Consider the following 23,567-nt stretch of genomic DNA (forward strand, 5'->3'; position numbering starts at 1 on the left):
AGTCATATCGGGTTTGGTCATTATACGATGCTGGAAAATTCCCTATTGTCAATTCAATTTCAAATGCATAGATTCTTGTTCAATGAGGATAAGATCTGTGTGTGAAATGTCTGATTTGTACAATGATTGATTTATTCATTATTGGTCTTTAACGCCACTTTTATTATTAGTTGCTATTTTTATGGCGACCAGCTATATAATGGGGAAGAAAGCTGGTGCAACAGACGAAAACTACTGACATTCGGCTGGAAAATCTTTAAACATAGTTTTGGTGTAGTCAATAATTGTCAAACATAGTTTTAGAGTCGGACCAAGCTTCGAACTCTGAAATAAGCAATGAAGCGATAATTTGTACTTATGACAGAAGCTTCTTTCTCACTTGATCCAGTTTTCGTTTGATAGATGGTTTGTTTTTTATCTATCAAATCGAATAGAGCAAGAGCTTTTAAATAGAATTTAAGGAAAAAAAGAACAGTAGCCGTGTGCATAGTTCGTTTGAATACATTTTTGTCGTTGAGATGCTTTCTCGTTGAGTGAGAAAAAAACTCGCATATATATCTGGCTTCCATTCAAACCAAACACATTCTTTTGGTTATTCATGTTGCTAGGTTGCTGTCTCATTGACGTTTACCCCATATTTTATATTGATGCACAATACACAAACATATATATGTATATATATATATTAAAACTTGAAGTTAAGGTGTTATGTTATGCATAAGTAAGTGAGAGAGAAAAAAGCAAAAGAGAGACTCAAACAACTAAATAGAGAAATATGTTTAAGAATGACCTTTTTGGTCGCTCGTAATCGGTTGTCTATGAATATAGTTCCTGTCATTTTTGATGTAGGTAAACTATGTTTGCTGTGTTTTATTTTTTACATATAAAAATCTATAATGGCTAAAAATATTATTCATATTATTTCTTTAATAGTGAACTTTATGATATGTTATTATGCTTTAGATCATTGAGCCATTGAGGGACTACGTGTCAAAGTTGTACGAAGGGCAACTCTGCCTTTTCAAGCAGCGACTTTTCGCACGTGTCTTGTGACTTCATTTCATATCTAACCAGTTCGGATTAAGTTAATTTTTTAGTATACACCAAGACGAACATCATCGTTTCAACTCTTGTTTCATTCTACAGGTGTAACACCACTAATCCAGGCCCGGCCAGAAAGCACATACCAGAAAGTAGTACATATTTAACACAAAATAGTTCCCACGCATGAGTGTAACTTTTTAAAATATGTAGAATATTTAGATATGTTTGTTATCAAATGAAAGCTGAAGGACTGGTGATCATTGTAGAACACTTTTGGACTTTTAGTTTTGAATATTAAAAAAACTGCATCAAATTTAAAAAAGAGGGTACATTTTGTCTGTTTGTCAGATCTGAAGTACCTGTTTTGGTACATCTAAAGTTCCGGGAACCAGTTCTTTCTTATATGCCATGCAAGGTATGTTGATTTTTTCAGTACAAGACACCATAAAGTGTTGCTTTGAAATGCAATGATTGCCACTTTATTTGAACTTAAAATAAAAGAGGTGTGCCTGCTTGAAACGGAGGAATTTAACATAGAAACAATGGGACCATGAATTAGTGGTGTACTTCCTACAGACTGTGTACCTCAAATGTTATAACTGAAAAAAATATGTCTTCACTGTGAACCCCAGAGCTGAAACATGCACACCTCAGTTTAGCGGGGACAATACTCTGTACACCCTTTTTTGACATTTTTGGACATTGGATCTTTAACGACACTGTCAGTGGTTCACGGTATTGATTGTCAAAGACATGTCTACTAAGCTAGTGAATGCTGCATTCGAATAGGGACTGCTCGATTCATTCTCGAAAAATTTGCAATCGTCAAAAATAGAAAACACCCTTTTCTATTCAAAAAAGATATTCTACATTATAAGTTGTCGACTTTAAGTTAGTGACGGAACTTAAATAGTTTTAAATATTTAACTTAGTACAAGACTTTTACAAAAGGTTGCCACATATGTAATATGATGGACACATCAACCTTAAAAATTAGGTCCTTTCTATGATGCTTAACCCTTGAACACCTAAGGTATTTTCTAAATTCTTAGCTTTCTTCTACAGTGGTAGATAGTAGTTGAAAGCTAAGTTGATGCTTTAACTTTCTCCCTTTTATAAGTATTACAATGTTACAAACATTCGGGTTCATGTCCAGTGACACATATTACAGTCATATCGGGTTTGGTCATTATACGATGCTGGAAAATTCCCTATTGTCAATTCAATTTCAAATGCATAGATTCTTGTTCAATGAGGATAAGATCTGTGTGTGAAATGTCTGATTTGTACAATGATTGATTTATTCATTATTGGTCTTTAACGCCACTTTTATTATTAGTTGCTATTTTTATGGCGACCAGCTATATAATGGGGAAGAAAGCTGGTGCAACAGACGAAAACTACTGACATTCGGCTGGAAAATCTTTAAACATAGTTTTGGTGTAGTCAATAATTGTCAAACATAGTTTTAGAGTCGGACCAAGCTTCGAACTCTGAAATAAGCAATGAAGCGATAATTTGTACTTATGACAGAAGCTTCTTTCTCACTTGATCCAGTTTTCGTTTGATAGATGGTTTGTTTTTTATCTATCAAATCGAATAGAGCAAGAGCTTTTAAATAGAATTTAAGGAAAAAAAGAACAGTAGCCGTGTGCATAGTTCGTTTGAATACATTTTTGTCGTTGAGATGCTTTCTCGTTGAGTGAGAAAAAAACTCGCATATATATCTGGCTTCCATTCAAACCAAACACATTCTTTTGGTTATTCATGTTGCTAGGTTGCTGTCTCATGGACGTTTACCCCATATTTTATATTGATGCACAATACACAAACATATATATGTATATATATATATTAAAACTTGAAGTTAAGGTGTTATGTTATGCATAAGTAAGTGAGAGAGAAAAAAGCAAAAGAGAGACTCAAACAACTAAATAGAGAAATATGTTTAAGAATGACCTTTTTGGTCGCTCGTAATCGGTTGTCTATGAATATAGTTCCTGTCATTTTTGATGTAGGTAAACTATGTTTGCTGTGTTTTATTTTTTACATATAAAAATCTATAATGGCTAAAAATATTATTCATATTATTTCTTTAATAGTGAACTTTATGATATGTTATTATGCTTTAGATCATTGAGCCATTGAGGGACTACGTGTCAAAGTTGTACGAAGGGCAACTCTGCCTTTTCAAGCAGCGACTTTTCGCACGTGTCTTGTGACTTCATTTCATATCTAACCAGTTCGGATTAAGTTAATTTTTTAGTATACACCAAGACGAACATCATCGTTTCAACTCTTGTTTCATTCTACAGGTGTAACACCACTAATCCAGGCCCGGCCAGAAAGCACATACCAGAAAGTAGTACATATTTAACACAAAATAGTTCCCACGCATGAGTGTAACTTTTTAAAATATGTAGAATATTTAGATATGTTTGTTATCAAATGAAAGCTGAAGGACTGGTGATCATTGTAGAACACTTTTGGACTTTTAGTTTTGAATATTAAAAAAACTGCATCAAATTTAAAAAAGAGGGTACATTTTGTCTGTTTGTCAGATCTGAAGTACCTGTTTTGGTACATCTAAAGTTCCGGGAACCAGTTCTTTCTTATATGCCATGCAAGGTATGTTGATTTTTTCAGTACAAGACACCATAAAGTGTTGCTTTGAAATGCAATGATTGCCACTTTATTTGAACTTAAAATAAAAGAGGTGTGCCTGCTTGAAACGGAGGAATTTAACATAGAAACAATGGGACCATGAATTAGTGGTGTACTTCCTACAGACTGTGTACCTCAAATGTTATAACTGAAAAAAATATGTCTTCACTGTGAACCCCAGAGCTGAAACATGCACACCTCAGTTTAGCGGGGACAATACTCTGTACACCCTTTTTTGACATTTTTGGACATTGGATCTTTAACGACACTGTCAGTGGTTCACGGTATTGATTGTCAAAGACATGTCTACTAAGCTAGTGAATGCTGCATTCGAATAGGGACTGCTCGATTCATTCTCGAAAAATTTGCAATCGTCAAAAATAGAAAACACCCTTTTCTATTCAAAAAAGATATTCTACATTATAAGTTGTCGACTTTAAGTTAGTGACGGAACTTAAATAGTTTTAAATATTTAACTTAGTACAAGACTTTTACAAAAGGTTGCCACATATGTAATATGATGGACACATCAACCTTAAAAATTAGGTCCTTTCTATGATGCTTAACCCTTGAACACCTAAGGTATTTTCTAAATTCTTAGCTTTCTTCTACAGTGGTAGATAGTAGTTGAAAGCTAAGTTGATGCTTTAACTTTCTCCCTTTTATAAGTATTACAATGTTACAAACATTCGGGTTCATGTCCAGTGACACATATTACAGTCATATCGGGTTTGGTCATTATACGATGCTGGAAAATTCCCTATTGTCAATTCAATTTCAAATGCATAGATTCTTGTTCAATGAGGATAAGATCTGTGTGTGAAATGTCTGATTTGTACAATGATTGATTTATTCATTATTGGTCTTTAACGCCACTTTTATTATTAGTTGCTATTTTTATGGCGACCAGCTATATAATGGGGAAGAAAGCTGGTGCAACAGACGAAAACTACTGACATTCGGCTGGAAAATCTTTAAACATAGTTTTGGTGTAGTCAATAATTGTCAAACATAGTTTTAGAGTCGGACCAAGCTTCGAACTCTGAAATAAGCAATGAAGCGATAATTTGTACTTATGACAGAAGCTTCTTTCTCACTTGATCCAGTTTTCGTTTGATAGATGGTTTGTTTTTTATCTATCAAATCGAATAGAGCAAGAGCTTTTAAATAGAATTTAAGGAAAAAAAGAACAGTAGCCGTGTGCATAGTTCGTTTGAATACATTTTTGTCGTTGAGATGCTTTCTCGTTGAGTGAGAAAAAAACTCGCATATATATCTGGCTTCCATTCAAACCAAACACATTCTTTTGGTTATTCATGTTGCTAGGTTGCTGTCTCATGGACGTTTACCCCATATTTTATATTGATGCACAATACACAAACATATATATGTATATATATATATTAAAACTTGAAGTTAAGGTGTTATGTTATGCATAAGTAAGTGAGAGAGAAAAAAGCAAAAGAGAGACTCAAACAACTAAATAGAGAAATATGTTTAAGAATGACCTTTTTGGTCGCTCGTAATCGGTTGTCTATGAATATAGTTCCTGTCATTTTTGATGTAGGTAAACTATGTTTGCTGTGTTTTATTTTTTACATATAAAAATCTATAATGGCTAAAAATATTATTCATATTATTTCTTTAATAGTGAACTTTATGATATGTTATTATGCTTTAGATCATTGAGCCATTGAGGGACTACGTGTCAAAGTTGTACGAAGGGCAACTCTGCCTTTTCAAGCAGCGACTTTTCGCACGTGTCTTGTGACTTCATTTCATATCTAACCAGTTCGGATTAAGTTAATTTTTTAGTATACACCAAGACGAACATCATCGTTTCAACTCTTGTTTCATTCTACAGGTGTAACACCACTAATCCAGGCCCGGCCAGAAAGCACATACCAGAAAGTAGTACATATTTAACACAAAATAGTTCCCACGCATGAGTGTAACTTTTTAAAATATGTAGAATATTTAGATATGTTTGTTATCAAATGAAAGCTGAAGGACTGGTGATCATTGTAGAACACTTTTGGACTTTTAGTTTTGAATATTAAAAAAACTGCATCAAATTTAAAAAAGAGGGTACATTTTGTCTGTTTGTCAGATCTGAAGTACCTGTTTTGGTACATCTAAAGTTCCGGGAACCAGTTCTTTCTTATATGCCATGCAAGGTATGTTGATTTTTTCAGTACAAGACACCATAAAGTGTTGCTTTGAAATGCAATGATTGCCACTTTATTTGAACTTAAAATAAAAGAGGTGTGCCTGCTTGAAACGGAGGAATTTAACATAGAAACAATGGGACCATGAATTAGTGGTGTACTTCCTACAGACTGTGTACCTCAAATGTTATAACTGAAAAAAATATGTCTTCACTGTGAACCCCAGAGCTGAAACATGCACACCTCAGTTTAGCGGGGACAATACTCTGTACACCCTTTTTTGACATTTTTGGACATTGGATCTTTAACGACACTGTCAGTGGTTCACGGTATTGATTGTCAAAGACATGTCTACTAAGCTAGTGAATGCTGCATTCGAATAGGGACTGCTCGATTCATTCTCGAAAAATTTGCAATCGTCAAAAATAGAAAACACCCTTTTCTATTCAAAAAAGATATTCTACGTTATAAGTTGTCGACTTTAAGTTAGTGACGGAACTTAAATAGTTTTAAATATTTAACTTAGTACAAGACTTTTACAAAAGGTTGCCACATATGTAATATGATGGACACATCAACCTTAAAAATTAGGTCCTTTCTATGATGCTTAACCCTTGAACACCTAAGGTATTTTCTAAATTCTTAGCTTTCTTCTACAGTGGTAGATAGTAGTTGAAAGCTAAGTTGATGCTTTAACTTTCTCCCTTTTATAAGTATTACAATGTTACAAACATTCGGGTTCATGTCCAGTGACACATATTACAGTCATATCGGGTTTGGTCATTATACGATGCTGGAAAATTCCCTATTGTCAATTCAATTTCAAATGCATAGATTCTTGTTCAATGAGGATAAGATCTGTGTGTGAAATGTCTGATTTGTACAATGATTGATTTATTCATTATTGGTCTTTAACGCCACTTTTATTATTAGTTGCTATTTTTATGGCGACCAGCTATATAATGGGGAAGAAAGCTGGTGCAACAGACGAAAACTACTGACATTCGGCTGGAAAATCTTTAAACATAGTTTTGGTGTAGTCAATAATTGTCAAACATAGTTTTAGAGTCGGACCAAGCTTCGAACTCTGAAATAAGCAATGAAGCGATAATTTGTACTTATGACAGAAGCTTCTTTCTCACTTGATCCAGTTTTCGTTTGATAGATGGTTTGTTTTTTATCTATCAAATCGAATAGAGCAAGAGCTTTTAAATAGAATTTAAGGAAAAAAAGAACAGTAGCCGTGTGCAGAGTTCGTTTGAATACATTTTTGTCGTTGAGATGCTTTCTCGTTGAGTGAGAAAAAAACTCGCATATATATCTGGCTTCCATTCAAACCAAACACATTCTTTTGGTTATTCATGTTGCTAGGTTGCTGTCTCATGGACGTTTACCCCATATTTTATATTGATGCACAATACACAAACATATATATGTATATATATATATTAAAACTTGAAGTTAAGGTGTTATGTTATGCATAAGTAAGTGAGAGAGAAAAAAGCAAAAGAGAGACTCAAACAACTAAATAGAGAAATATGTTTAAGAATGACCTTTTTGGTCGCTCGTAATCGGTTGTCTATGAATATAGTTCCTGTCATTTTTGATGTAGGTAAACTATGTTTGCTGTGTTTTATTTTTTACATATAAAAATCTATAATGGCTAAAAATATTATTCATATTATTTCTTTAATAGTGAACTTTATGATATGTTATTATGCTTTAGATCATTGAGCCATTGAGGGACTACGTGTCAAAGTTGTACGAAGGGCAACTCTGCCTTTTCAAGCAGCGACTTTTCGCACGTGTCTTGTGACTTCATTTCATATCTAACCAGTTCGGATTAAGTTAATTTTTTAGTATACACCAAGACGAACATCATCGTTTCAACTCTTGTTTCATTCTACAGGTGTAACACCACTAATCCAGGCCCGGCCAGAAAGCACATACCAGAAAGTAGTACATATTTAACACAAAATAGTTCCCACGCATGAGTGTAACTTTTTAAAATATGTAGAATATTTAGATATGTTTGTTATCAAATGAAAGCTGAAGGACTGGTGATCATTGTAGAACACTTTTGGACTTTTAGTTTTGAATATTAAAAAAACTGCATCAAATTTAAAAAAGAGGGTACATTTTGTCTGTTTGTCAGATCTGAAGTACCTGTTTTGGTACATCTAAAGTTCCGGGAACCAGTTCTTTCTTATATGCCATGCAAGGTATGTTGATTTTTTCAGTACAAGACACCATAAAGTGTTGCTTTGAAATGCAATGATTGCCACTTTATTTGAACTTAAAATAAAAGAGGTGTGCCTGCTTGAAACGGAGGAATTTAACATAGAAACAATGGGACCATGAATTAGTGGTGTACTTCCTACAGACTGTGTACCTCAAATGTTATAACTGAAAAAAATATGTCTTCACTGTGAACCCCAGAGCTGAAACATGCACACCTCAGTTTAGCGGGGACAATACTCTGTACACCCTTTTTTGACATTTTTGGACATTGGATCTTTAACGACACTGTCAGTGGTTCACGGTATTGATTGTCAAAGACATGTCTACTAAGCTAGTGAATGCTGCATTCGAATAGGGACTGCTCGATTCATTCTCGAAAAATTTGCAATCGTCAAAAATAGAAAACACCCTTTTCTATTCAAAAAAGATATTCTACATTATAAGTTGTCGACTTTAAGTTAGTGACGGAACTTAAATAGTTTTAAATATTTAACTTAGTACAAGACTTTTACAAAAGGTTGCCACATATGTAATATGATGGACACATCAACCTTAAAAATTAGGTCCTTTCTATGATGCTTAACCCTTGAACACCTAAGGTATTTTCTAAATTCTTAGCTTTCTTCTACAGTGGTAGATAGTAGTTGAAAGCTAAGTTGATGCTTTAACTTTCTCCCTTTTATAAGTATTACAATGTTACAAACATTCGGGTTCATGTCCAGTGACACATATTACAGTCATATCGGGTTTGGTCATTATACGATGCTGGAAAATTCCCTATTGTCAATTCAATTTCAAATGCATAGATTCTTGTTCAATGAGGATAAGATCTGTGTGTGAAATGTCTGATTTGTACAATGATTGATTTATTCATTATTGGTCTTTAACGCCACTTTTATTATTAGTTGCTATTTTTATGGCGACCAGCTATATAATGGGGAAGAAAGCTGGTGCAACAGACGAAAACTACTGACATTCGGCTGGAAAATCTTTAAACATAGTTTTGGTGTAGTCAATAATTGTCAAACATAGTTTTAGAGTCGGACCAAGCTTCGAACTCTGAAATAAGCAATGAAGCGATAATTTGTACTTATGACAGAAGCTTCTTTCTCACTTGATCCAGTTTTCGTTTGATAGATGGTTTGTTTTTTATCTATCAAATCGAATAGAGCAAGAGCTTTTAAATAGAATTTAAGGAAAAAAAGAACAGTAGCCGTGTGCATAGTTCGTTTGAATACATTTTTGTCGTTGAGATGCTTTCTCGTTGAGTGAGAAAAAAACTCGCATATATATCTGGCTTCCATTCAAACCAAACACATTCTTTTGGTTATTCATGTTGCTAGGTTGCTGTCTCATGGACGTTTACCCCATATTTTATATTGATGCACAATACACAAACATATATATGTATATATATATATTAAAACTTGAAGTTAAGGTGTTATGTTATGCATAAGTAAGTGAGAGAGAAAAAAGCAAAAGAGAGACTCAAACAACTAAATAGAGAAATATGTTTAAGAATGACCTTTTTGGTCGCTCGTAATCGGTTGTCTATGAATATAGTTCCTGTCATTTTTGATGTAGGTAAACTATGTTTGCTGTGTTTTATTTTTTACATATAAAAATCTATAATGGCTAAAAATATTATTCATATTATTTCTTTAATAGTGAACTTTATGATATGTTATTATGCTTTAGATCATTGAGCCATTGAGGGACTACGTGTCAAAGTTGTACGAAGGGCAACTCTGCCTTTTCAAGCAGCGACTTTTCGCACGTGTCTTGTGACTTCATTTCATATCTAACCAGTTCGGATTAAGTTAATTTTTTAGTATACACCAAGACGAACATCATCGTTTCAACTCTTGTTTCATTCTACAGGTGTAACACCACTAATCCAGGCCCGGCCAGAAAGCACATACCAGAAAGTAGTACATATTTAACACAAAATAGTTCCCACGCATGAGTGTAACTTTTTAAAATATGTAGAATATTTAGATATGTTTGTTATCAAATGAAAGCTGAAGGACTGGTGATCATTGTAGAACACTTTTGGACTTTTAGTTTTGAATATTAAAAAAACTGCATCAAATTTAAAAAAGAGGGTACATTTTGTCTGTTTGTCAGATCTGAAGTACCTGTTTTGGTACATCTAAAGTTCCGGGAACCAGTTCTTTCTTATATGCCATGCAAGGTATGTTGATTTTTTCAGTACAAGACACCATAAAGTGTTGCTTTGAAATGCAATGATTGCCACTTTATTTGAACTTAAAATAAAAGAGGTGTGCCTGCTTGAAACGGAGGAATTTAACATAGAAACAATGGGACCATGAATTAGTGGTGTACTTCCTACAGACTGTGTACCTCAAATGTTATAACTGAAAAAAATATGTCTTCACTGTGAACCCCAGAGCTGAAACATGCACACCTCAGTTTAGCGGGGACAATACTCTGTACACCCTTTTTTGACATTTTTGGACATTGGATCTTTAACGACACTGTCAGTGGTTCACGGTATTGATTGTCAAAGACATGTCTACTAAGCTAGTGAATGCTGCATTCGAATAGGGACTGCTCGATTCATTCTCGAAAAATTTGCAATCGTCAAAAATAGAAAACACCCTTTTCTATTCAAAAAAGATATTCTACATTATAAGTTGTCGACTTTAAGTTAGTGACGGAACTTAAATAGTTTTAAATATTTAACTTAGTACAAGACTTTTACAAAAGGTTGCCACATATGTAATATGATGGACACATCAACCTTAAAAATTAGGTCCTTTCTATGATGCTTAACCCTTGAACACCTAAGGTATTTTCTAAATTCTTAGCTTTCTTCTACAGTGGTAGATAGTAGTTGAAAGCTAAGTTGATGCTTTAACTTTCTCCCTTTTATAAGTATTACAATGTTACAAACATTCGGGTTCATGTCCAGTGACACATATTACAGTCATATCGGGTTTGGTCATTATACGATGCTGGAAAATTCCCTATTGTCAATTCAATTTCAAATGCATAGATTCTTGTTCAATGAGGATAAGATCTGTGTGTGAAATGTCTGATTTGTACAATGATTGATTTATTCATTATTGGTCTTTAACGCCACTTTTATTATTAGTTGCTATTTTTATGGCGACCAGCTATATAATGGGGAAGAAAGCTGGTGCAACAGACGAAAACTACTGACATTCGGCTGGAAAATCTTTAAACATAGTTTTGGTGTAGTCAATAATTGTCAAACATAGTTTTAGAGTCGGACCAAGCTTCGAACTCTGAAATAAGCAATGAAGCGATAATTTGTACTTATGACAGAAGCTTCTTTCTCACTTGATCCAGTTTTCGTTTGATAGATGGTTTGTTTTTTATCTATCAAATCGAATAGAGCAAGAGCTTTTAAATAGAATTTAAGGAAAAAAAGAACAGTAGCCGTGTGCATAGTTCGTTTGAATACATTTTTGTCGTTGAGATGCTTTCTCGTTGAGTGAGAAAAAAACTCGCATATATATCTGGCTTCCATTCTAACCAAACACATTCTTTTGGTTATTCATGTTGCTAGGTTGCTGTCTCATTGACGTTTACCCCATATTTTATATTGATGCACAATACACAAACATATATATGTATATATATATATTAAAACTTGAAGTTAAGGTGTTATGTTATGCATAAGTAAGTGAGAGAGAAAAAAGCAAAAGAGAGACTCAAACAACTAAATAGAGAAATATGTTTAAGAATGACCTTTTTGGTCGCTCGTAATCGGTTGTCTATGAATATAGTTCCTGTCATTTTTGATGTAGGTAAACTATGTTTGCTGTGTTTTATTTTTTACATATAAAAATCTATAATGGCTAAAAATATTATTCATATTATTTCTTTAATAGTGAACTTTATGATATGTTATTATGCTTTAGATCATTGAGCCATTGAGGGACTACGTGTCAAAGTTGTACGAAGGGCAACTCTGCCTTTTCAAGCAGCGACTTTTCGCACGTGTCTTGTGACTTCATTTCATATCTAACCAGTTCGGATTAAGTTAATTTTTTAGTATACACCAAGACGAACATCATCGTTTCAACTCTTGTTTCATTCTACAGGTGTAACACCACTAATCCAGGCCCGGCCAGAAAGCACATACCAGAAAGTAGTACATATTTAACACAAAATAGTTCCCACGCATGAGTGTAACTTTTTAAAATATGTAGAATATTTAGATATGTTTGTTATCAAATGAAAGCTGAAGGACTGGTGATCATTGTAGAACACTTTTGGACTTTTAGTTTTGAATATTAAAAAAACTGCATCAAATTTAAAAAAGAGGGTACATTTTGTCTGTTTGTCAGATCTGAAGTACCTGTTTTGGTACATCTAAAGTTCCGGGAACCAGTTCTTTCTTATATGCCATGCAAGGTATGTTGATTTTTTCAGTACAAGACACCATAAAGTGTTGCTTTGAAATGCAATGATTGCCACTTTATTTGAACTTAAAATAAAAGAGGTGTGCCTGCTTGAAACGGAGGAATTTAACATAGAAACAATGGGACCATGAATTAGTGGTGTACTTCCTACAGACTGTGTACCTCAAATGTTATAACTGAAAAAAATATGTCTTCACTGTGAACCCCAGAGCTGAAACATGCACACCTCAGTTTAGCGGGGACAATACTCTGTACACCCTTTTTTGACATTTTTGGACATTGGATCTTTAACGACACTGTCAGTGGTTCACGGTATTGATTGTCAAAGACATGTCTACTAAGCTAGTGAATGCTGCATTCGAATAGGGACTGCTCGATTCATTCTCGAAAAATTTGCAATCGTCAAAAATAGAAAACACCCTTTTCTATTCAAAAAAGATATTCTACATTATAAGTTGTCGACTTTAAGTTAGTGACGGAACTTAAATAGTTTTAAATATTTAACTTAGTACAAGACTTTTACAAAAGGTTGCCACATATGTAATATGATGGACACATCAACCTTAAAAATTAGGTCCTTTCTATGATGCTTAACCCTTGAACACCTAAGGTATTTTCTAAATTCTTAGCTTTCTTCTACAGTGGTAGATAGTAGTTGAAAGCTAAGTTGATGCTTTAACTTTCTCCCTTTTATAAGTATTACAATGTTACAAACATTCGGGTTCATGTCCAGTGACACATATTACAGTCATATCGGGTTTGGTCATTATACGATGCTGGAAAATTCCCTATTGTCAATTCAATTTCAAATGCATAGATTCTTGTTCAATGAGGATAAGATCTGTGTGTGAAATGTCTGATTTGTACAATGATTGATTTATTCATTATTGGTCTTTAACGCCACTTCTATTATTAGTTGCTATTTTTATGGCGACCAGCTATATAATGGGGAAGAAAGCTGGTGCAACAGACGAAAACTACTGACATTCGGCTGGAAAATCTTTAAACATAGTTTTGGTGTAGTCAATAATTGTCAAACATAGTTTTAGAGTCGGACCAAGCTTCGAACTCTGAAATAAGCAATGAAGCGATAATTTGTACTTATGACAGAAGCTTCTTTCTCACTTGATCCAGTTTTCGTTTGATAGATGGTTTGTTTTTTATCTATCAAATCGAATAGAGCAAGAGCTTTTAAATAGAATTTAAGGAAAAAAAGAACAGTAGCCGTGTGCATAGTTCGTTTGAATACATTTTTGTCGTTGAGATGCTTTCTCGTTGAGTGAGAAAAAAACTCGCATATATATCTGGCTTCCATTCAAACCAAACACATTCTTTTGGTTATTCATGTTGCTAGGTTGCTGTCTCATGGACGTTTACCCCATATTTTATATTGATGCACAATACACAAACATATATATGTATATATATATATTAAAACTTGAAGTTAAGGTGTTATGTTATGCATAAGTAAGTGAGAGAGAAAAAAGCAAAAGAGAGACTCAAACAACTAAATAGAGAAATATGTTTAAGAATGACCTTTTTGGTCGCTCGTAATCGGTTGTCTATGAATATAGTTCCTGTCATTTTTGATGTAGGTAAACTATGTTTGCTGTGTTTTATTTTTTACATATAAAAATCTATAATGGCTAAAAATATTATTCATATTATTTCTTTAATAGTGAACTTTATGATATGTTATTATGCTTTAGATCATTGAGCCATTGAGGGACTACGTGTCAAAGTTGTACGAAGGGCAACTCTGCCTTTTCAAGCAGCGACTTTTCGCACGTGTCTTGTGACTTCATTTCATATCTAACCAGTTCGGATTAAGTTAATTTTTTAGTATACACCAAGACGAACATCATCGTTTCAACTCTTGTTTCATTCTACAGGTGTAACACCACTAATCCAGGCCCGGCCAGAAAGCACATACCAGAAAGTAGTACATATTTAACACAAAATAGTTCCCACGCATGAGTGTAACTTTTTAAAATATGTAGAATATTTAGATATGTTTGTTATCAAATGAAAGCTGAAGGACTGGTGATCATTGTAGAACACTTTTGGACTTTTAGTTTTGAATATTAAAAAAACTGCAACAAATTTAAAAAAGAGGGTACATTTTGTCTGTTTGTCAGATCTGAAGTACCTGTTTTGGTACATCTAAAGTTCCGGGAACCAGTTCTTTCTTATATGCCATGCAAGGTATGTTGATTTTTTCAGTACAAGACACCATAAAGTGTTGCTTTGAAATGCAATGATTGCCACTTTATTTGAACTTAAAATAAAAGAGGTGTGCCTGCTTGAAACGGAGGAATTTAACATAGAAACAATGGGACCATGAATTAGTGGTGTACTTCCTACAGACTGTGTACCTCAAATGTTATAACTGAAAAAAATATGTCTTCACTGTGAACCCCAGAGCTGAAACATGCACACCTCAGTTTAGCGGGGACAATACTCTGTACACCCTTTTTTGACATTTTTGGACATTGGATCTTTAACGACACTGTCAGTGGTTCACGGTATTGATTGTCAAAGACATGTCTACTAAGCTAGTGAATGCTGCATTCGAATAGGGACTGCTCGATTCATTCTCGAAAAATTTGCAATCGTCAAAAATAGAAAACACCCTTTTCTATTCAAAAAAGATATTCTACATTATAAGTTGTCGACTTTAAGTTAGTGACGGAACTTAAATAGTTTTAAATATTTAACTTAGTACAAGACTTTTACAAAAGGTTGCCACATATGTAATATGATGGACACATCAACCTTAAAAATTAGGTCCTTTCTATGATGCTTAACCCTTGAACACCTAAGGTATTTTCTAAATTCTTAGCTTTCTTCTACAGTGGTAGATAGTAGTTGAAAGCTAAGTTGATGCTTTAACTTTCTCCCTTTTATAAGTATTACAATGTTACAAACATTCGGGTTCATGTCCAGTGACACATATTACAGTCATATCGGGTTTGGTCATTATACGATGCTGGAAAATTCCCTATTGTCAATTCAATTTCAAATGCATAGATTCTTGTTCAATGAGGATAAGATCTGTGTGTGAAATGTCTGATTTGTACAATGATTGATTTATTCATTATTGGTCTTTAACGCCACTTCTATTATTAGTTGCTATTTTTATGGCGACCAGCTATATAATGGGGAAGAAAGCTGGTGCAACAGACGAAAACTACTGACATTCGGCTGGAAAATCTTTAAACATAGTTTTGGTGTAGTCAATAATTGTCAAACATAGTTTTAGAGTCGGACCAAGCTTCGAACTCTGAAATAAGCAATGAAGCGATAATTTGTACTTATGACAGAAGCTTCTTTCTCACTTGATCCAGTTTTCGTTTGATAGATGGTTTGTTTTTTATCTATCAAATCGAATAGAGCAAGAGCTTTTAAATAGAATTTAAGGAAAAAAAGAACAGTAGCCGTGTGCATAGTTCGTTTGAATACATTTTTGTCGTTGAGATGCTTTCTCGTTGAGTGAGAAAAAAACTCGCATATATATCTGGCTTCCATTCAAACCAAACACATTCTTTTGGTTATTCATGTTGCTAGGTTGCTGTCTCATGGACGTTTACCCCATATTTTATATTGATGCACAATACACAAACATATATATGTATATATATATATTAAAACTTGAAGTTAAGGTGTTATGTTATGCATAAGTAAGTGAGAGAGAAAAAAGCAAAAGAGAGACTCAAACAACTAAATAGAGAAATATGTTTAAGAATGACCTTTTTGGTCGCTCGTAATCGGTTGTCTATGAATATAGTTCCTGTCATTTTTGATGTAGGTAAACTATGTTTGCTGTGTTTTATTTTTTACATATAAAAATCTATAATGGCTAAAAATATTATTCATATTATTTCTTTAATAGTGAACTTTATGATATGTTATTATGCTTTAGATCATTGAGCCATTGAGGGACTACGTGTCAAAGTTGTACGAAGGGCAACTCTGCCTTTTCAAGCAGCGACTTTTCGCACGTGTCTTGTGACTTCATTTCATATCTAACCAGTTCGGATTAAGTTAATTTTTTAGTATACACCAAGACGAACATCATCGTTTCAACTCTTGTTTCATTCTACAGGTGTAACACCACTAATCCAGGCCCGGCCAGAAAGCACATACCAGAAAGTAGTACATATTTAACACAAAATAGTTCCCACGCATGAGTGTAACTTTTTAAAATATGTAGAATATTTAGATATGTTTGTTATCAAATGAAAGCTGAAGGACTGGTGATCATTGTAGAACACTTTTGGACTTTTAGTTTTGAATATTAAAAAAACTGCAACAAATTTAAAAAAGAGGGTACATTTTGTCTGTTTGTCAGATCTGAAGTACCTGTTTTGGTACATCTAAAGTTCCGGGAACCAGTTCTTTCTTATATGCCATGCAAGGTATGTTGATTTTTTCAGTACAAGACACCATAAAGTGTTGCTTTGAAATGCAATGATTGCCACTTTATTTGAACTTAAAATAAAAGAGGTGTGCCTGCTTGAAACGGAGGAATTTAACATAGAAACAATGGGACCATGAATTAGTGGTGTACTTCCTACAGACTGTGTACCTCAAATGTTATAACTGAAAAAAATATGTCTTCACTGTGAACCCCAGAGCTGAAACATGCACACCTCAGTTTAGCGGGGACAATACTCTGTACACCCTTTTTTGACATTTTTGGACATTGGATCTTTAACGACACTGTCAGTGGTTCACGGTATTGATTGTCAAAGACATGTCTACTAAGCTAGTGAATGCTGCATTCGAATAGGGACTGCTCGATTCATTCTCGAAAAATTTGCAATCGTCAAAAATAGAAAACACCCTTTTCTATTCAAAAAAGATATTCTACATTATAAGTTGTCGACTTTAAGTTAGTGACGGAACTTAAATAGTTTTAAATATTTAACTTAGTACAAGACTTTTACAAAAGGTTGCCACATATGTAATATGATGGACACATCAACCTTAAAAATTAGGTCCTTTCTATGATGCTTAACCCTTGAACACCTAAGGTATTTTCTAAATTCTTAGCTTTCTTCTACAGTGGTAGATAGTAGTTGAAAGCTAAGTTGATGCTTTAACTTTCTCCCTTTTATAAGTATTACAATGTTACAAACATTCGGGTTCATGTCCAGTGACACATATTACAGTCATATCGGGTTTGGTCATTATACGATGCTGGAAAATTCCCTATTGTCAATTCAATTTCAAATGCATAGATTCTTGTTCAATGAGGATAAGATCTGTGTGTGAAATGTCTGATTTGTACAATGATTGATTTATTCATTATTGGTCTTTAACGCCACTTTTATTATTAGTTGCTATTTTTATGGCGACCAGCTATATAATGGGGAAGAAAGCTGGTGCAACAGACGAAAACTACTGACATTCGGCTGGAAAATCTTTAAACATAGTTTTGGTGTAGTCAATAATTGTCAAACATAGTTTTAGAGTCGGACCAAGCTTCGAACTCTGAAATAAGCAATGAAGCGATAATTTGTACTTATGACAGAAGCTTCTTTCTCACTTGATCCAGTTTTCGTTTGATAGATGGTTTGTTTTTTATCTATCAAATCGAATAGAGCAAGAGCTTTTAAATAGAATTTAAGGAAAAAAAGAACAGTAGCCGTGTGCATAGTTCGTTTGAATACATTTTTGTCGTTGAGATGCTTTCTCGTTGAGTGAGAAAAAAACTCGCATATATATCTGGCTTCCATTCAAACCAAACACATTCTTTTGGTTATTCATGTTGCTAGGTTGCTGTCTCATTGACGTTTACCCCATATTTTATATTGATGCACAATACACAAACATATATATGTATATATATATATTAAAACTTGAAGTTAAGGTGTTATGTTATGCATAAGTAAGTGAGAGAGAAAAAAGCAAAAGAGAGACTCAAACAACTAAATAGAGAAATATGTTTAAGAATGACCTTTTTGGTCGCTCGTAATCGGTTGTCTATGAATATAGTTCCTGTCATTTTTGATGTAGGTAAACTATGTTTGCTGTGTTTTATTTTTTACATATAAAAATCTATAATGGCTAAAAATATTATTCATATTATTTCTTTAATAGTGAACTTTATGATATGTTATTATGCTTTAGATCATTGAGCCATTGAGGGACTACGTGTCAAAGTTGTACGAAGGGCAACTCTGCCTTTTCAAGCAGCGACTTTTCGCACGTGTCTTGTGACTTCATTTCATATCTAACCAGTTCGGATTAAGTTAATTTTTTAGTATACACCAAGACGAACATCATCGTTTCAACTCTTGTTTCATTCTACAGGTGTAACACCACTAATCCAGGCCCGGCCAGAAAGCACATACCAGAAAGTAGTACATATTTAACACAAAATAGTTCCCACGCATGAGTGTAACTTTTTAAAATATGTAGAATATTTAGATATGTTTGTTATCAAATGAAAGCTGAAGGACTGGTGATCATTGTAGAACACTTTTGGACTTTTAGTTTTGAATATTAAAAAAACTGCATCAAATTTAAAAAAGAGGGTACATTTTGTCTGTTTGTCAGATCTGAAGTACCTGTTTTGGTACATCTAAAGTTCCGGGAACCAGTTCTTTCTTATATGCCATGCAAGGTATGTTGATTTTTTCAGTACAAGACACCATAAAGTGTTGCTTTGAAATGCAATGATTGCCACTTTATTTGAACTTAAAATAAAAGAGGTGTGCCTGCTTGAAACGGAGGAATTTAACATAGAAACAATGGGACCATGAATTAGTGGTGTACTTCCTACAGACTGTGTACCTCAAATGTTATAACTGAAAAAAATATGTCTTCACTGTGAACCCCAGAGCTGAAACATGCACACCTCAGTTTAGCGGGGACAATACTCTGTACACCCTTTTTTGACATTTTTGGACATTGGATCTTTAACGACACTGTCAGTGGTTCACGGTATTGATTGTCAAAGACATGTCTACTAAGCTAGTGAATGCTGCATTCGAATAGGGACTGCTCGATTCATTCTCGAAAAATTTGCAATCGTCAAAAATAGAAAACACCCTTTTCTATTCAAAAAAGATATTCTACATTATAAGTTGTCGACTTTAAGTTAGTGACGGAACTTAAATAGTTTTAAATATTTAACTTAGTACAAGACTTTTACAAAAGGTTGCCACATATGTAATATGATGGACACATCAACCTTAAAAATTAGGTCCTTTCTATGATGCTTAACCCTTGAACACCTAAGGTATTTTCTAAATTCTTAGCTTTCTTCTACAGTGGTAGATAGTAGTTGAAAGCTAAGTTGATGCTTTAACTTTCTCCCTTTTATAAGTATTACAATGTTACAAACATTCGGGTTCATGTCCAGTGACACATATTACAGTCATATCGGGTTTGGTCATTATACGATGCTGGAAAATTCCCTATTGTCAATTCAATTTCAAATGCATAGATTCTTGTTCAATGAGGATAAGATCTGTGTGTGAAATGTCTGATTTGTACAATGATTGATTTATTCATTATTGGTCTTTAACGCCACTTTTATTATTAGTTGCTATTTTTATGGCGACCAGCTATATAATGGGGAAGAAAGCTGGTGCAACAGACGAAAACTACTGACATTCGGCTGGAAAATCTTTAAACATAGTTTTGGTGTAGTCAATAATTGTCAAACATAGTTTTAGAGTCGGACCAAGCTTCGAACTCTGAAATAAGCAATGAAGCGATAATTTGTACTTATGACAGAAGCTTCTTTCTCACTTGATCCAGTTTTCGTTTGATAGATGGTTTGTTTTTTATCTATCAAATCGAATAGAGCAAGAGCTTTTAAATAGAATTTAAGGAAAAAAAGAACAGTAGCCGTGTGCATAGTTCGTTTGAATACATTTTTGTCGTTGAGATGCTTTCTCGTTGAGTGAGAAAAAAACTCGCATATATATCTGGCTTCCATTCAAACCAAACACATTCTTTTGGTTATTCATGTTGCTAGGTTGCTGTCTCATTGACGTTTACCCCATATTTTATATTGATGCACAATACACAAACATATATATGTATATATATATATTAAAACTTGAAGTTAAGGTGTTATGTTATGCATAAGTAAGTGAGAGAGAAAAAAGCAAAAGAGAGACTCAAACAACTAAATAGAGAAATATGTTTAAGAATGACCTTTTTGGTCGCTCGTAATCGGTTGTCTATGAATATAGTTCCTGTCATTTTTGATGTAGGTAAACTATGTTTGCTGTGTTTTATTTTTTACATATAAAAATCTATAATGGCTAAAAATATTATTCATATTATTTCTTTAATAGTGAACTTTATGATATGTTATTATGCTTTAGATCATTGAGCCATTGAGGGACTACGTGTCAAAGTTGTACGAAGGGCAACTCTGCCTTTTCAAGCAGCGACTTTTCGCACGTGTCTTGTGACTTCATTTCATATCTAACCAGTTCGGATTAAGTTAATTTTTTAGTATACACCAAGACGAACATCATCGTTTCAACTCTTGTTTCATTCTACAGGTGTAACACCACTAATCCAGGCCCGGCCAGAAAGCACATACCAGAAAGTAGTACATATTTAACACAAAATAGTTCCCACGCATGAGTGTAACTTTTTAAAATATGTAGAATATTTAGATATGTTTGTTATCAAATGAAAGCTGAAGGACTGGTGATCATTGTAGAACACTTTTGGACTTTTAGTTTTGAATATTAAAAAAACTGCATCAAATTTAAAAAAGAGGGTACATTTTGTCTGTTTGTCAGATCTGAAGTACCTGTTTTGGTACATCTAAAGTTCCGGGAACCAGTTCTTTCTTATATGCCATGCAAGGTATGTTGATTTTTTCAGTACAAGACACCATAAAGTGTTGCTTTGAAATGCAATGATTGCCACTTTATTTGAACTTAAAATAAAAGAGGTGTGCCTGCTTGAAACGGAGGAATTTAACATAGAAACAATGGGACCATGAATTAGTGGTGTACTTCCTACAGACTGTGTACCTCAAATGTTATAACTGAAAAAAATATGTCTTCACTGTGAACCCCAGAGCTGAAACATGCACACCTCAGTTTAGCGGGGACAATACTCTGTACACCCTTTTTTGACATTTTTGGACATTGGATCTTTAACGACACTGTCAGTGGTTCACGGTATTGATTGTCAAAGGCATGTCTACTAAGCTAGTGAATGCTGCATTCGAATAGGGACTGCTCGATTCATTCTCGAAAAATTTGCAATCGTCAAAAATAGAAAACACCCTTTTCTATTCAAAAAAGATATTCTACATTATAAGTTGTCGACTTTAAGTTAGTGACGGAACTTAAATAGTTTTAAATATTTAACTTAGTACAAGACTTTTACAAAAGGTTGCCACATATGTAATATGATGGACACATCAACCTTAAAAATTAGGTCCTTTCTATGATGCTTAACCCTTGAACACCTAAGGTATTTTCTAAATTCTTAGCTTTCTTCTACAGTGGTAGATAGTAGTTGAAAGCTAAGTTGATGCTTTAACTTTCTCCCTTTTATAAGTATTACAATGTTACAAACATTCGGGTTCATGTCCAGTGACACATATTACAGTCATATCGGGTTTGGTCATTATACGATGCTGGAAAATTCCCTATTGTCAATTCAATTTCAAATGCATAGATTCTTGTTCAATGAGGATAAGATCTGTGTGTGAAATGTCTGATTTGTACAATGATTGATTTATTCATTATTGGTCTTTAACGCCACTTTTATTATTAGTTGCTATTTTTATGGCGACCAGCTATATAATGGGGAAGAAAGCTGGTGCAACAGACGAAAACTACTGACATTCGGCTGGAAAATCTTTAAACATAGTTTTGGTGTAGTCAATAATTGTCAAACATAGTTTTAGAGTCGGACCAAGCTTCGAACTCTGAAATAAGCAATGAAGCGATAATTTGTACTTATGACAGAAGCTTCTTTCTCACTTGATCCAGTTTTCGTTTGATAGATGGTTTGTTTTTTATCTATCAAATCGAATAGAGCAAGAGCTTTTAAATAGAATTTAAGGAAAAAAAGAACAGTAGCCGTGTGCATAGTTCGTTTGAATACATTTTTGTCGTTGAGATGCTTTCTCGTTGAGTGAGAAAAAAACTCGCATATATATCTGGCTTCCATTCAAACCAAACACATTCTTTTGGTTATTCATGTTGCTAGGTTGCTGTCTCATTGACGTTTACCCCATATTTTATATTGATGCACAATACACAAACATATATATGTATATATATATATTAAAACTTGAAGTTAAGGTGTTATGTTATGCATAAGTAAGTGAGAGAGAAAAAAGCAAAAGAGAGACTCAAACAACTAAATAGAGAAATATGTTTAAGAATGACCTTTTTGGTCGCTCGTAATCGGTTGTCTATGAATATAGTTCCTGTCATTTTTGATGTAGGTAAACTATGTTTGCTGTGTTTTATTTTTTACATATAAAAATCTATAATGGCTAAAAATATTATTCATATTATTTCTTTAATAGTGAACTTTATGATATGTTATTATGCTTTAGATCATTGAGCCATTGAGGGACTACGTGTCAAAGTTGTACGAAGGGCAACTCTGCCTTTTCAAGCAGCGACTTTTCGCACGTGTCTTGTGACTTCATTTCATATCTAACCAGTTCGGATTAAGTTAATTTTTTAGTATACACCAAGACGAACATCATCGTTTCAACTCTTGTTTCATTCTACAGGTGTAACACCACTAATCCAGGCCCGGCCAGAAAGCACATACCAGAAAGTAGTACATATTTAACACAAAATAGTTCCCACGCATGAGTGTAACTTTTTAAAATATGTAGAATATTTAGATATGTTTGTTATCAAATGAAAGCTGAAGGACTGGTGATCATTGTAGAACACTTTTGGACTTTTAGTTTTGAATATTAAAAAAACTGCATCAAATTTAAAAAAGAGGGTACATTTTGTCTGTTTGTCAGATCTGAAGTACCTGTTTTGGTACATCTAAAGTTCCGGGAACCAGT

This window comes from Mytilus trossulus, chromosome 7, assembly GCF_036588685.1.
Source record: "Mytilus trossulus isolate FHL-02 chromosome 7, PNRI_Mtr1.1.1.hap1, whole genome shotgun sequence".
Classification (NCBI taxonomy): Eukaryota; Metazoa; Mollusca; class Bivalvia; order Mytilida; family Mytilidae; genus Mytilus; species Mytilus trossulus.